Below are 10,961 nucleotides of genomic sequence, written 5' to 3'. Positions count from 1 at the left end.
GAGAATTGATTGGGGTGTGAAAAGTTGCCATTATTTACCAGGGGATGGTTTGAAAAATAAGAGAGCTTGATAACATCATCCGGAAAGGAAAGTGATAGTAGAGGTGAAACAAGTTATTACAATTTAAAAAATGCCTGATCTCATGAAAAACATGACTGTGGCAACCTTTTTGCAAAATGATAGTATTAGTATTGTGTGAGGAACAGTGAAAAGTGTTTATAAACTGATAATTTGCTGTTTTACTTTGTGATTTGTGTGAAAGGGAATAAAAGTCGTTGTTGTAGCACCTCAAATGTTCATTTCACCAAGAATCTGCAAGACATTATGAGCTTAACCACAGGGTGTATCTAGACGCACATACACACACAAAGATTGTATTTAAAGCTTATAATGAGAAAATGATATCCGCCCATGTAAGAACAAATATTCATAATTACAGTTTCCAAGAGAGAAAATGAAACAGAGACAACATACAGAGAAATGAGCTTCGAGCAAAAAATAAAAAAATAAACAAGATTGAGGGAAAGGTTTGAAAAATAAAAGAATAAAACATATTTCTCACAAATTCATATAATGGGAACACTGTGTGCGTGGCCAGTCAAATCTCCCATTATCGCTCTCAGCTTTGGATGGTTGTCTCGGCGGGGCTGCTGAGGGCAGGCGGGGGGGGCTACAGGCCCCTGCAGAGCTTACATCTAACACACAGACCCATCTCCTCACAGCTGGAGGCCTCACACACACATGTATTTCTAACTCTAAATAAAAACGTACACACACACCCATGCACACACGTGTCTATGCTTTAATATCACTCAGCACTCTAATAGTTCTTATTAATACACAGCAAGTGAGAGGAAATGTGGTAAGACATCCCACCTGGCCTGTGAATTAAAACTCTCCATCTCATGCTTTACAGTCTCTTCCTCCATTGTTCCCTTCATGTGTCCGTCTTCTCTTTTCTTTCCCATTTCCCCTTTTTACTATTAGGCTTTATATTAATTTTTGGAAAATTAAAAAGAAAAATAATAATTTGACATACTCCTGTAACTCTTTGAGGAAAAGGCAGAGATAAAAGCTAGAAGGGAAAAAATGCACACAGGTGCACATAGAACAAAGGATCAAAAGATAAGATGTCAGTGTGGGTGGTTTGTGTGTGTGTGTGTGTGGAGCGGGTATGAAAAAAAAAGAAAAACAGAAAATGTTTTGTGTTGCTGTGACAGGCAAAAGAACAATGTATGTGAGTGTGTGTACAAATGTCACATCGGAATGAGGTCATAAGAATGATAAGAAAAAGTGACACAGAGTGAACATCAGTACTGAGCAAGAGAGAGAGAGGGTGAGTAAATGAGTCTAGAAGAAAGAGAGGGAAAGTACATTTCATAGAATGAGAAAAAAAAATTTTTTTAAGAACTGTTATTGAGCTAATATTGATCTTCATTTGTTATATATCTCCAGACTTTTGTTACTTTTGCAACTGAATAAAAACCCAGCTATAAATATGAACTGCAGGCTGCTCAGTGATGTCAGATTAAAAAATGAATTGTTTAATTTAAATTTGTTGATCAATTTGATTCTTTTGTATCAGTAAAACAGGTTCAAAAAGCAGCCTGAATGATTCATTTTGCGAATCGATTTGCAAATCTGAATCAAAATTACCCAGAACTTCGAACAGCGTTTGTTGTGTCACAAGTCAATAAAATGTGCTTACCATTTACATTTAAGCATGGCACCATGTCAGCCTGGTCTCATGAAAATTACGTGACCATGACAAAATTTTAGCAAAAAGAAATTATGTGTCTTACTACACGTTTGGCTTTAGTTTCATACTGAAATGTCCAACAGGGGTGCCAAAAGCAAGTGAAATGGTGTAATCATACAAGGTTTTTAAGGTGAATATTAGATGGAGGTTTTAATTAGAAAAACGTAAATCCTTAACCTAAAACTTTTACCTAAACCTAACCAATCACGATCTAAAATGAAATGAGAGGTAGACACAAAACAGGCATCCTTAGCCTTAACCAGTGCCTAAACCTAACCGACAGTGTCCAAAAACAAAATGAGAAATGAAAAGCACATTTTCTGAAGCAACCACGTCATCTCATGTCACTTTCATGACACTCTCGCCTCACATGTCAGCTTGCATGCTTGACTGGTCTCAAACCGCGTTCTTCCGAGTCCAAAGTCCAACACTCTATGAGGTGAACTACCGCAGAAACTAATCACATTGGATTTAGTGTGTAAATTTAGGTGAGTCTGTAATGCAAGTGTTAAAATGTATTGTTTTTCAAAATATGTGTTAGAGTAAAAGTATTTTGATATCATAACATAGCAGTGTGTGAGTAATAGTATGAAAAATAAGTGTTTATAAAGTCATAATCAGCCACCGAAGTCATGATTTTTGTGAAAGTGAATAAAATGCACAGTTGTTGTAATGCCTCTAGTGTTCTTTTCACCAGGAAACTGCAGTAAAATGTAGAACGTGGCACATAAAAGTCAGTCTGCAAAATGTAGTTATAGCAAAATGTAAATCTATGTGACTAGCTTGCACCATGTATATGAATCAATAATGACCAGCTGTGCCATTATTTATGCAATTTACTTGTACTTTTGATGCTAAAGTACATTTCAACCATGACAACTCTCGGAAAGGTTTGACAGGTTAATGTAGGTAAGATATTGGTCTTTGCAGGCTAGATCTGCTACACTGCTTCTGCTGCTGCAGAACAAGTACGGAGACTTGCTACTGTTAGTAAACACAGTAAAACATATATAGTTAGCATGTGGACATGCTGCTGCACAAAATGTGAGACATGCTGCATTGAGCATGAAAGACATGCTGCTGCACAATTAGAGATACGTACAATCCTATGTAGCAGATCTAGACAGGTGGAAGCTGGGGATGGAGATGGGTTTTAGAGCGAAGCTCTTTCAGTGTTTTTCTTTCAGTTCCCAATGTATAAAAAGTCCAATTTTGCATTTTACCCTGCTTCACTTGGGAATACAACAGATTACTAAAGTACAGTGGGTTGAGAACGGTGTTTCATGTTGACTTTAAAGGGGCCATGACATGGGGAATCAGTTTTTCTTTGATCTTTTGACATATAAGACGTCATTGTCCTACAAAAGCATACTGTAAGTTTCAGTACTCAAAACATACTCCTCACTTCAAAAAGAGTATTTGCTGAAACCAAGCTGCCATAACAACTTGTTCTCTACTTCCTTCACATTGTGATGTCACACTGTGGTAGGCATTTGCATCTGATCACCTCCACAACAAACATCAATGCCGACTTTACCTTATCACTTATGTAGCCCTCCCGCGGTGAGCTAGTACAGGTTAGTCAAGAACAGAGAGACAATCATAACAGTGGGCATGTTACTGAGCATTACTGACAAAGGGACAGAATGAGGGTGGAATATGATTTGTGTGTAAAAAAGTAACTTACTGTGATGAGGAGGGCGTGGCCGGATCGTAAGGATGGACATCTGGTGCTGAATTACCCCAATCAGCTTAGAGAGGGATAAAGAGGAGCCGGAAACGCCAGTTAGAGAGAGAGAGAGACAGAGAGAGAGAGAGATACATGCAGCCGACAAGCGTGTGCATTCTGTGTTGGGCCGGGAAGGCAAACAGTGTGAGCGACACATGGAGCTGTGTGTGTGTGTGCTGGTCTTCCGTGAATTGTTCATCCGGCTCCCGCTTCCTCCTTCATAGGGAAGGCAGAGATCTGCCACACTTATAAGTGAACCTCAAGGAACGTGTTAAAATAATAAAAAAAGAAATGTCATGACCCCTTTAAGACAACATGAAACAGCATTTGCCACACATTTAACTTTCATGCTGAAGATAATATAGGGTGGGACTTTACTTTTTTCATTGGGCTTTAATTAGATCATGAAAGATTAATATGATTTTTCTCCATACTGTATGTGCGGCCTTGAGTTACATCAGCAGAAAAGTCATTTCAGAAGCAAAGAACATTATCACGAAAGCAAACATTTATAGAATATATTGCATTGATGTATAATGCGGCAAAAAAAGTAAGGTCTATTTTAATTTCATGTTGTCTATAAATATTTTACACAAATAGATGCATGCATACACACAACACGTTCCACGCTTAGGGAATGATGCCAAACTAATTACATCAGCCTAAAACGCAGTCTCATACCGGCAGTGATTATAATAGAAACACACACAGAGTGTTGTGGTCCAGCTCCACTGGGCCATGATGGGATGGTCTATGATATCTGGACCCAATCCCAGGTTAGAGGACATCTCCCCTGATCCACTCCACCATCTGCTACTAGCCAGACAGAGCACACCATCAGGAGAAAGAGATAGAGAGACAGAGAGAGAGGTCAAAAAGGCAGCAGCAGTGAGAGAAGGAGGGAGGACAGTGAAGGCCTGGGCAGGGCATGTGTGATCAGTGGGGACATGGGGTCGTCTGTTACCTGTCCACCTCCAACCTCACACCATCTGCTCCAGGGAGCGCAGGAGCGCAAGGAAATGAGGGAAGAAAACAAGAGGGGAAGCTGAAAGGAGGGATGAAAAGAAGAAAGACTGGGGGGTATATGGCAGAGTGATCTCATTTGTAGTTGAAAGTGTTTGTAGTGAACACACATACATTTTAATATCAATGTACTGACAGCATCAAACATGTACAACTTTAGAGACATACAAATCTTTACAAATCTTCTGAAGACTGGCAGGATAATTGCTGTGAACTTTGCAAGGGTAACGCCGCAGGTAACAGTTCAGTAAGCAGACCTTGAACCTCTGACTTTTTTCCGAGAAAGTCCCTTGTGATGGCAAATTTATTTAACCATTCAAAGAATAATTTATTTATAAATGTATTAGCCTGACGGGCTAGCACGGTGCTAACAATACCAAGGTCATGGATTTGATTGCATGGGAACACTTACAGTTGTGCTCAAAAGTTTGCATACCCTGGCAGAAATTGTGAAATTTTAGCACTGATTTTGAAAATATGACTGATCATGCAAGAAAACTGTCTTTTATTTGAGGACAGTGATCATATGAAGCCATTTATTATCACATTGTTGTTTGGCTCCTTTTTAAATCATAATGGTAACAGAAATCACCCAAATGGCCCTGATAAAAAGTTTACATACCCTTGAATGTTTGGCCTTGTTACAGACACACAAGGTGACACACACAGGTTTAAATGGCAATTAAAGGTTAATTTCCCACACATGTGGCTTTTTAAATTGCAATTAGTGTCTGTGTATAAATAGTCAATGAGTTTGTTAGCTCTCACGTGGATGCACTGAGCAGGCTAGATACTGAGCCATGGGGAACAGAAAAGAACTGTCAAAAGACCTGCGTAACAAGGTAATAGAACTTTATAAAGATGGAAAAGGATATAAAAAGATATCCAAAGCCTTGAAAATGCCAGTCAGTACTGTTCAATCACTTATTAAGAAGTGGAAAATTCAGGGATCTCTTGATACCAAGCCAAGGTCAGGTAGACCTAGAAAGATTTCAGCCACAACTGCCAGAAGAATTGTTCGGGATACAAAGAAAAACCCACAAGTAACCTCAGGAGAAATACAGGCTGCTCTGGAAAAAGACAGTGTGGTTGTTTCAAGGAGCACAATACTTGTTGACCCCTCTTTAAACATTGCGCTTATGGTTGTGACCATAAAACTCTATTTTGGCCTCGTCACTCCAAATTATAGTGTGCCAGAAGCTGTGAGGCGTGTCAAGGTGTTGTCAGGCATATTGTAACTGGGCTTTTTTGTGGCATTGGCTTCTTTCTGGCAACTCGACCATGCAGCTCAATTTGTTCAAGTATCGTCGTATTGTGCTCCATAATGTGTTGGATAAATATAAGAAAGACTAAACTGTGTATTGCACATAGCTATTGCTCAATGGGGCAATTTAACTGTTCATGAGATGGATAGCCTGAGGGAAAAAACTGTTCCTGTGCCTGACGGTTCTGGTGCTCAGAGCTCTGAAGCGTCGGCCAGAAGGCAACAGTTCAAAAAGGTAGTGGGCAGGGTGAGTGGGGTCCAGAGTGATTTTTCCAGCCTTCTTCCTCACTCTGGAAATGTATAGTTCTTGAAGGGGGGGCAGGGGGCAACCAATAATCCTCTCAGCAGTCCGAACTGTCCTTTGTAGTCTTCTGATGTCTGATTTCGTAGCTGAACCAAACCAGACAGTTATTGAAGTGCAGAGGACAGACTCAATGACTGCTGAGTAGAACTGTATCAGCAGCGCCTGTGACTGGTTGAATTTCCTCAGCTTGCAAAGGAAGTACAACCTCTGCTGGGCCTTTTTCACAATGGAGTCAACGTGGGTCTCCCACTTCAGGTCCTGTGAGATGGTAGTGCCTAGGAACCTGAATGACTCCACTGCTGCCACAGTGCTGTTTAGAATGGTGAGGGGGGTCAGTGTTGGGGTGTTCCTCCTAAAGTCCACAATCATCTCCACCGTTTTGAGCGTGTTCAGCTCAAGGTTGATTTAATTAGGCAACAGTGCAATGGAAACAGACCAGTGTTAAAATTGATACATTCATTACGAACAATAATGACTATGTCCCCATATGTCTCAAGGTTGACAAACCTGAGGTTCTTTTTAAAGTAAAATGAAAAGGGCGTTCAAAAGACTGGTAGTGAACGTTCCCTAAAGGTCCACGAATGGTCTCGCTGAATGTCCTTTTAATGTTTAAAGAACCCTACACAAAGATGTTCAGGGAACATTCGAAGTGACCATTCTTTTTTTTTTTTTAGCTGGGGTCTGAATTTTTACTCCCAAAGAGACAAATAAACAAACCAATGAAAAAAAAAAAAAAAAAAAAAAAAAAACATAATTTGAACTCATAGCCCAAACCATACCTTTTTGTATATTTTATGATTTTGCCATCTGGTATGAATTATTACAAATTTTCATGAGACTGTGTGGGACATTGCATGTTTCAGTGTTATCCAAACTTATGAAAATATATGAGTGCTACAACTACATTTATATATGAATAGTAAATGGATCACGTTGTATATAGATAGGTAGAGGAGGAGGTGACAAAAGAGACAGTAACAGGGACAAGATACAAAGAGACAGACTTGAATGCATGCGCTCAGCTCAGAAGAAAAGTGAACAGGCAAAAAGTACATAAAATTAAGATGGAGAGTGTGGCATTGTGCTTGTGTGTGTAATTGGAGAGAGTGTGGTACATTCGAGAAAGTCAGAGCACAAATGCTGACGAGTAGAGTTTTGAAAGGGGAAATTGAGTTTGAAACAAGAGGGAAATAAAAAATGGACTGATGTAGAGAGAGATAGAGGAATAGAGGGATGGAGATGTATAGGCCAGTTAATTCGGGACGAAAAACAGAGCGGCCACTTCACCAGAATATTACCTCCCTGTATCTATCTCTGCAAATCCCTTCGCAAATGAAAAGCAGCAAAGAGCCTTTCCATGCATAAGTCATCTCACTATCTCTGCCCTTAAACCCCTACCATCAATCTCTCTCTCTCTCTCTTAGATACTGTAGAAGACAGAAAAAAAATATATAAAATAACAGCAGGCAAGCCTTACACATCAACATACTCCAAAATAAATTACAAAAATCATTATAAAAGTTCAAGTGAAAACATTGAATTGTTGAGAACCAAATTAAGCCAAAAAAACCAAAAACAAACAAAAAAAAAAAGATATGATTTTGAGATTGTTGTTGGACAAATGCATCACAAAATCCATTTAAATGTGCATTTATTAGATTGTTCTGTATCATTCATTTTATGTTTTTATGCTTGCTGATGGCTATAAATTCTGACATTTTAAAGGGATTGTTCCCTCAGAAATGAAAATTCTTTCATCATGCCAACTAAGAAGTGTATGATTTTTCTTCTGCAGAACACAAACAAAGATTTTTAGAAGAATATCTCAGCTCTGTAGGTCCATACAATGCAAGTGAATGGTGATCAGGCCTTTGAAGCTCCAAAAAGCAGATAAAGTCAGCATAAACATAATCCATCAGACTCCAGTGGTTTAATCTATGTCTTCTGAAGCGATCCAGTTGGTTTTGGGTGAGAACAGACCAAAATATAACTCCCTTTTCACTATACATCTTGACAGCTGTCTCCTTGGTGTAGTTTATCCAAAGCAAAAATAAATCATACATTATATTAGCATATTATTTTTAAACAATATTTACAATAGAATATTTAAAAGGCCTTTTAAAGAAGTGCATAAACTAAGATATGTGTTTTATATATTGTAGTTACACTATATTTTTATCTGCTTTCTACAAATTCACTTTATCTTTTGGCAGGAGTTTTCTATCTATCTAACAGAGGTCTGACAGAAATGTAAGCGCAGCGTAGTTCTAGCAGGAAGACTAGCAGCTGTACATCATCGCACCATTAGCTAGGTAACTCCTAGCCAATCACATGTAAGCCATTGCTTTACAAGTCTGCTCACATTCTATCACATTGCTGTTTCAGTTGTGCTAACACGGCAACCTCCACCACCCCACCACCACGAGTCGAGTCCCGTCCCGCACAGGGGTAGGCTCCTCGCACTTGCCTCCTATCTCTGGCAGGATATGAAGGTTCTGAGTGCAACTTCTTCGGACCACCAGACGGGGCTTACGCCAAAGAGAGACATTACATTTTCTGTTTTATATTCATCAAATAAATGTCATCTTGAATTTCACTCAAGTCTGCAAGTCTTCCTGATAGAAATAAAGGACTCCAAAGTGAGGGCAGAATATACTTTTTAGCAATTAATAGTTTTAAACTCTGAACTCATGTTCACCATGCATCTTAATTTAACATGGAACAATTTCATAAGAATACAGGAGAGAAAAGCATAGTCATGATAGAAAGGATTTATTGAGATATGAAGAGATCAGAAAGCAGATCAACAAAAGGCAGCAATTCAATTATCAGAAGATAAATGAATGAGCAGTGAACAGTACAACAGAAAGTCTTGTGAAGTCAACAATCGATATATCTCTAAAACAGCCCTGAGAGAAGCACAACTCTATAGCTAACAGCAACTGTCAGTACAACCTTCAGCTCTCTCTCTTTATATATATATATAGTATATACTAATGTTCAAAAGTTAAGAACACCAAGACATTTTTGTTTTTGAAAGAAATTGATGCTTCTGTTCAGCAAGGATATATCAAATTGATCAATACTGCTGAAAACATTAGCAATGTTGTAACAGTTTGAAATAATTGTTATATATTTTTCTTTATTTTATTTTTTTTATTTATTTCCATGATGGAAAAGCCCAATATTCCACAGTCATTGCTCCAGTATACTAAGAATACATAATCCTTAAGAAATCATTCTAATATCCTTATGTGGTACTCAAGAAACTTTTCTTATTATTAGAACCGTAGTTCTACTTAATAATGTGTGGAAATCACAATAGTGTTTTTCCAATTGCTGAGGCACTTACATTTCTTACAAGTCACTTTACACTTGCAAGTCAAATTTTGGTTTAAAAAAAAATGGTCAAAAACAAACACGCACATTTTTTCAAGAACAAAAAGTGTCTTAAAGAAATATTTCACCCAAAAAAGAAAAATGTATCATCATTTGCTCACCCTCATGCTGTCCCAGATACAGTATGTATGAATATTTTATTTTATTTATTTATTTATTTTTGTTGCTGAAACAAAGATTTTTAGGAGAATATTTCCACTCTGTAGGTCCATACAATGCAAGTGAATTGTGTCCAGAACTCTGAAGCTCCAAAAATCACATAAATGAAGCAAAAGTAATCTATATGACTCCAGTGGTTAAATCCATATCTTCAGAAGTGATGTGATAGATCAATATTTAAGTCCTTTTTTACTAGAAATCTCTACTTTCACTTTCACATTCTTTCACATTCTGAAAGTAAAAGTGAAAATGGAGATTTATAGTAAAAAAAAAAAAAAAAACGGATTGAAATATTTATCTGTTTTTCACCCAAAGCACCTGCATCACTTCAGAAGAAATACTGTATATTAAACCACAGGATTAATATGGATTACTTTTACGCTGCCTAAATGTGATCTTTGGAGCTTCAAAGGTCTAGCCACCATTCACTTGCATTGTATGGACCTACAGAGCTGAAATATTCCTCTAAAAATCTTTGTTTGTGTTTAGCCAAAAAAAAAAAAAAAAAAAAAAAGAAAGTCATACACATTTGGGCTGGCATGAAAGTGATAAATGATGAGAGAATTTTTTTCAGTTTTGGGTGAACTATCCCTTTAAGGCGTCTTTACACAGCCGTGTTAAGACTGCTCTGTGCCTGCCTAAAAGTCTGTGTAAATTATGCCTGCTCAGACCCACCTCAGTCTCCAGTATCAAAGTCAGTTCTGATGTTACTTTGGTTCTGTATAAATGAAATGCATCATCAGAGCCTTAAACTTTGTTGCTGTCATGAAAGAGCGTGTGTATCATAGTTAATTTTCATATTAAAAATTATAATTTCATATTTTCATTCAATTCATGTTTCTACATTTATAATTTTATACAGTATTTAAAACTTTATAGTTAAAAATATTTTAACAATATTTATGCATTTGTAGTAGCTAAATGCATTTATGCCACGTCTCAGCAGTATTAAAAGTTTGCCTAGATACATCTAAATGCCATTTAAGATGCAGCTTCTGTGCCACCTTTGCAGTGTAAAGATGGCTTAAGTGTTCTAAAACCATGGTAGTGTGTATATATAATGGATTTGAAAAATAAATAATAAAAAGGGATCGTCCTGATTAAATGAGCCACATTTGAAGCCATTGTAAAAAGCAGATAAACGTGCACCTGTGACTTCACATCCTACATGAATGTTCCAAGTTGCTACTTTATTTGACAACTGTCACAGCCTACAGTTAGGCTGCAGTAAGAAATGCCTTAATGCATAATGCATTACATATACTGTCTTGGTTTTCACAAATGAAAAAATGTATAGATTAGAGGAAATCCTTTTCTTCAATAA

The sequence above is a fragment of the Myxocyprinus asiaticus genome, chromosome 14 (genome assembly GCF_019703515.2).
Source record: "Myxocyprinus asiaticus isolate MX2 ecotype Aquarium Trade chromosome 14, UBuf_Myxa_2, whole genome shotgun sequence".
Taxonomy (NCBI): Eukaryota; Metazoa; Chordata; class Actinopteri; order Cypriniformes; family Catostomidae; genus Myxocyprinus; species Myxocyprinus asiaticus.
The sequence above is the reverse complement of the archived record's forward strand: the minus strand, read 5'-3'. Positions refer to the sequence as shown.